Source organism: Tamandua tetradactyla, chromosome 16, assembly GCF_023851605.1.
Source record: "Tamandua tetradactyla isolate mTamTet1 chromosome 16, mTamTet1.pri, whole genome shotgun sequence".
Taxonomy (NCBI): Eukaryota; Metazoa; Chordata; class Mammalia; order Pilosa; family Myrmecophagidae; genus Tamandua; species Tamandua tetradactyla.
Genome location: NC_135342.1, coordinates 9,627,756 through 9,633,855, shown reverse-complemented (window position 1 = coordinate 9,633,855; position 6,100 = coordinate 9,627,756).

Here is a 6,100-nt window from a genome sequence, read left to right as displayed (position 1 = left end):
CTTAAGGTAGATAAAAGAAGTATCAGACACAAGGTTTTCACAGTCACACAGTCACATTACAAAAGCTATATCATTATACAATCATCTTCAAGAAACATGGCTACCGGAACAGCTCTACATTTTCAAGTAGTTCCCTCCAGCCTCTTTGTTACACTTTAACTAAAAAGATGATATCTATTTAATGCATAAGAATAACCTTCAGGATAACCTCTTGACTCTGTTAGGAATCTCTCAGCCATTGACACTTTATTTTGTCTCATTTATCTCCTCCCCCTTTTGGTGTAGGAGGTTTCCTCAATCCCTTGGTGCTGAGTCCCAGCTCATTCTAGGATTTCTGAATGAGCCCACATTGCCAGGAAGGTCCACACCCCCTGGGAATCATGTCCCACATAGAGAGGGGGAGAGCAGTGAGATTGCTTTTCATGTTGGCTGAGAGAGTGTGGCCACATCTGACCAACAAAAGAGGTTCTCTTGGGGGTGACTCTTAGGTTTAATTTTAAGAAGGCTTAGCCTATCCTTTGCAAGGTTAAGTTTCATATGAACAACCTCCAAGACTGGAGGCTCAGCCTATTGCTTTGGTTGTCCCCACTGCTTGTGAGAATATCAAGAATTCTCCACTTGGGGAAGTTGAACTTTTCCCCTTTCTCACCATTCCCCCAAGGGGACTTGCAAATATTTTTTTACTCACTGTTCAAATCCTTCTGGCATCACTCTGGGCAAACCTACAAAATCTCATGCCCTACTCAAGGCCCCAAGTACTTATGGTGTTCAATTAAGCTGTCCATATAAGTTATATTAGGAAATGCACTAGTCAAAAATATAAATTTTGTACCAAATAAACATTTTTTACGTTAGTCTCACACATAAGTTAAAGTTTTTAAATATTAATTACCATACATTTTCAACACCCTGCATTATTGACATTCCCTTGTTCTTCCTCCTGCATAAACATTTTTAAATTTGTACATTTAGTCACTTTTATTATACACTCTAGGCATTCCTAGATTATACCACCTCAGTCTTTATCATCTATCTTTCTTTCTGATTTCATTTGTGTCCCCAGTTCTCCTCCCTCTATCATTCTCACATTCAGCTTCATTCAGTGTTCTAACATTATTGTACTACAGTTAGGTAGTATTGTGCTATCATTTCTGAATTTTTACAGTCAGTCCCATAGCACAATTGTATCCCTTCAGTTCCAATTACCCAATATCTACCCTATTTCTATCTCCTGATGACCTCTATTCTTAATTGAAATTATCCAAATTCATTCATTAATGTTAGTTCATATCAGTGAGACCATACGGTATTCGTGCTTTTGTTTCTGGCTAATCTCACTCAGCAAAATGTCCTTAAGGTCCATCCATGTTGTTACATACTTCATAACTTTATTCTGTCCTAGAGATGCATAATTTTTCATCAAATGTATATACCACAGCTTGTTTAGCCATTCGTCTGTTGATGCACATTTGGGCTGTTTCCATCTCTTGGCAATCATAAGTAATGCTGCTATAAACATTGGTGTGCAAATGTCTGTGTCTTTGCCCTCATCTGAGAAGTGTCTGTTCAAGTCTTTTGCCTATTTTGTAATTGGGTTGGCTGTCTTTTTGTTGTTGAGTTGGACAATCTCTTTATGTATTCTGGATACTAGAACTTTATCTGATATATCGTTTCCAAATATTATCTCCCATTGTGTAGGCTGTCTTTTTACTTTCTTAATGAAGTTCTTTGATGTGCAAAAATGTTTAATTTTGAGGAGTTCCCATTTATTTTTTTATTCAATGCTCACGTATTGGGTGTAAGGTCTAGGAAACCGCCTCCTATTATAAGATTTATAAGATATTTTCCTACATTTTCTTCTAACAGGTTTATGGTCTTAGACCTAATGTTTAAGTCTTTGATCCATTTTGAGTTAACTTTTGTATAGGGTGTGAGATATGGTCCTCTTTCATTCTTTTGCATATGGATATCCAATTCTCTAGGCACCATTTATTGAAGAGGCTGTTCTGTCCCAGGTGAGTTGGGTTGACTGCCTTATCAAAGATCAATTGTCCATAGATGAGAGGATCTATATATTAACACTCTATTAGATTCCATTGGTCACTGTGTCTATCTTTATGCCAGTATTATGCTGTTTTGACCACTGTAGTTTCATAATACACCTTAAAGTCAGGTAGCATGAGGCCTCTGACTTCATTTTTCTTTCTCAGGGTATTTTTAGCTATTTGAGGCAACCTGTCCCTCCACATAAATTTGGTTATTGGTTTTTCTATTTCTGAAAAGTAAGTTTTGTGGATTTTAATTGGTATTGCATTGAATCTATAAATCAATTTAGGTAGAATTGACATCTTAACTATATTTAGTCTTCCAATCCATGAACATGATATGCTCTTCCATCTATTTAGGTCGTCTGTGCTTTCTTTTAACAATTTCTTATAGTTTTCTTTGTATGGGTCTTTTGTCACTTTAGTTAAACTTATTCCTAAATAATTTATTCTTTTGGTTGCAAATGTAAATGGATTTTTGTTCATGATTTCCCCCATCAGATTGTTCATTAGCAGTATATAGAAACACTACAGATTTTTGAGTGTTGATCTTGTAACTTACTACTTAGCTGTACTCATTTACTAGTTGTGTTTTTGCTGTAGATTTTTCAGGGTTTTTGACATATGGTATCATATCATCTGAAAACAGTGAGAGTTTTCCTTCTTCCTTTCCAATTTTGATGCCTTGTATTTCTTTTATTTGTCTAATTGCTCTGGCTAGAACTTCCAACACAATGTTGAATAACAATGGTGATAGTGGATATCCTTGTCTTGTTCCTGATCTTAGGGGGAAACTTCTCAGTTTTTCTCCATTGAGAATGATGTTAGCTATGGGTTTTTCGTGTTCCCTTTATCATTTTGAGGAAGTTCCCTTCTATTCCTATACTTTGAAGTGTTTTCAACAGGAAAGGAGGTTGAATTTTGTAAAATGCCTTTTCTGCATCAATCAAGATGACCATGTGGTTTTTCTGCTTTGATTTGTTGATATGGTGTATTACATTAATTGATTTTCTTATGTTGAACCATCATTGCATACCTGAAATGAATCCTACTTGGTCATGGTATATGATTCTTTTAATATGCTGCTGGATATGATTTGCTAGAATTTTGTTGAGATTTTTGCATCTATATTTGTTAGAGAGATGGTCTGCAGTTTTATTTTTTTGTAATATTTTTGTCTGGGACAGAAGGCAAGATGGCACCTTAGCGAGGTGTGGGATTTGGTTTACCCTCCAGAGCAGCTAGTAAATAGCCAGGAACAGTAGAGAACAACTGCTGGGGCCACACAACTGATGTGGATACACAGCATACCCCAGTCTGGACCAGTTGGACTGGCTGCGAGCCCCCCCCCAGAACCATGAGTCCCCAAAGCCATTGCAGCTGGTGCCCCTCCCCACAGATTGCTTCCAAGAGGGGAAAATTTGCTAGCAGCAGGGGCTGAGCAAAACAAAACTCCAAATATGGAATTAATTAACAAATTCTGACTACTAAAAATAGGCTTCCAGCTTAGCTGAACCTCCAGTAAAAGCAGAGGTCAGTTTTTTGCCACAACACAGAGGGGGCACGGCTGACAGAAAAAGAAAAAAGAAAAAAAAACAGGTTTCTTTGGATCTGAAAAGGTCTGGACCCTGCAGGAAAGGAAGGGTCATATAGGACCTGGAGATACACAGAGCAATATACCAACTTAAACTCTTGATTGGCAAACCCGAGGAATGGAGTCCTGTTCTGAAAATGATTTTTCTTTTTCTACTTTGTGGCTGTGTTTCTATGGATTGGTTACTCTTTGGATACAGCCACAAGGGTTCTTGGGTTCCACTGCCCCAGGCATAGGCAGAATTGAGCTTGCTTGAAAGCTTGTATGGAGACTGTGCCTTTTCCAGGAGAGGGCAGGGGCCCAGCTCAGGCAGAATCCCTACCTCAAGGAATTCAGATCCCAGGGTCTGAAAAAGTGAAGCGATTAAAGCCAGCCTACAACCTCTCCTCTGTCTCCACCACGCCGCCATCAGGGAGAGTCCACTGAAGTTAAAGGTACTGCATCATCTAATGCTTGGGACCTTCAGGCAGAAAAACACTACATACTGGGCAGGATAGGAAAAATGCAAAGTCCAGAGACTTCATAGGAAAGACTTTTAATCTGCTGGGTCTCACCCTCAGGGAAAACTGATGCAAGTGACTCTTTCCTCCTGAGAGGAGATCAGTTTGGTCTGGGAAAATCTGGCTAGGGTCTATAATACATACCTAAGTAGACCCTCCTAAGGGGTGGGGGAAAGGCACCATACAGGCAGGGCAAGGAGCAAGAAAACAAGAACTTAAAAATTCTGATGTATTAAACAAGGCCTAAGCTAGAGGATTGGAATAAGCTGAAGTGAATGTCAAAGAATAGATAGACAAGAAAATCATCCTGCAAGAAAATCCTAGGGAAAAAAAAGTGAAAACAATCTCCAGAATAAACTAACTAAGGTAATTAAATGCCTAGATGTCAGCAGAAAAAATAGCAAATCATACTAGGAAAACTGAAGAAATGGCCCAGTCAAAGGAACAAATCAAGAATTCAAATGAGATATACAGGAGTTGAAACAATTAATTCACAATGTTCAAACAGACATGGAAAATCTCATCAAAAATCAAATCAGTGAATTGAGGGAAGATATAAAGAAGGCAAGGAATGAACAAAAAGAAGAAATCGAAAGTCTGAAAAAACAAATCACAGAACTTATGGGAATGAAAGACACAGTAGAAGAGATGAAAAAAATGGAAACTTATAATGTCAGATTTCAAGAGGCAGAAGATAGGATTAGTGAACTAGAGGATTGGACATCTGAAATCTGACAAGCAAAGGAAAATATTGGGAAAAGAATGGAAAAATATGAGCAGGGACTCAGGGAATTGAATGACAACATGAAGCACAAGAATATACATTTTGTGGATGTTCCAGAAGGAGAAGAGAAAAGAAAAGGAGGAGAAAAACTAATGGAAGACATCATCACTGAAAATTTCCCAACTCTTATGAAAGACTTAAAATTACAGATCCAAGAAGTGCAGCATACCCCAAACAGACTTGGTCCAAATAGACATACTCCAGGACACTTACTAATCAGAATTTTGAGGTCAAAGAGAAAGAATCTTGAAAGCAGCAAGATAAATGCAATCCATCACATACAAGGGAAGCCCAATAAGACTATGCATAGATTTCTCAGCAGAAACCATGGAGGTGAGAAGACAGGGGGATGATATATTTAAATTACTAAAAGAGAAAAACTGCCAACCAAGAACTCTATATCCAGCACACTTATCCTTCAAAAATGAGAGGAAAATTAAAACATTTGCAGACAAAAATTCACTGATAGAATCTGTGACCAAGAGACTGGCTCCACAAGAAATGCTAAAGGGAGCACTAGAGAAAGATAAGAAAAGACAGGAAAGAAAAGTGTGGAGAAGAGTGTAGAAATGAAGACTATCAGCAAAGGTAAAAAAAGGAAAATTAGATATAACGCATAAAATCCAAAAGGCAAAATGGTAGAAGAAAGTACTCCCCATACACTAAATAACACTAAATGTTAATGGATTATACTCCCCAATCAAAAGATAAAGACAGACAGAATGAATTAAAAAACAGGACCCATCTATATGCTGTCTACAGGAAATGCATCTTAGACCCAAGGATAAACATAGTTTGAAAGTGAAAGGTTGGGAAAAGATATTCCATGCAATTAACCATAAGAAAAGAGCAGGAGAAGCTATATTAATATCCAACAAATTAGACTTCAAATATAAAAAAGTTAAAAGAGACAAAGAAGGACACCAGTATTAATAAAAGGAACAATTCAACAAGAAGGTGTAGCAATCATAAATATTTATGCACCAAGCCAGAATGCTCCAAAAGACATAAGCAAACACTGAAAAGAGAAATAGACACATCTACCATAATAGTTGGAGACTTCAATTCCACACTCTCTTCAATGGACAGAACATTTAGACAGATGATCAATAAAGAAACAAAGAATTTGAATAATACAGTAAGTGAGCTAGACTTAACAGACATATACAGAACATTT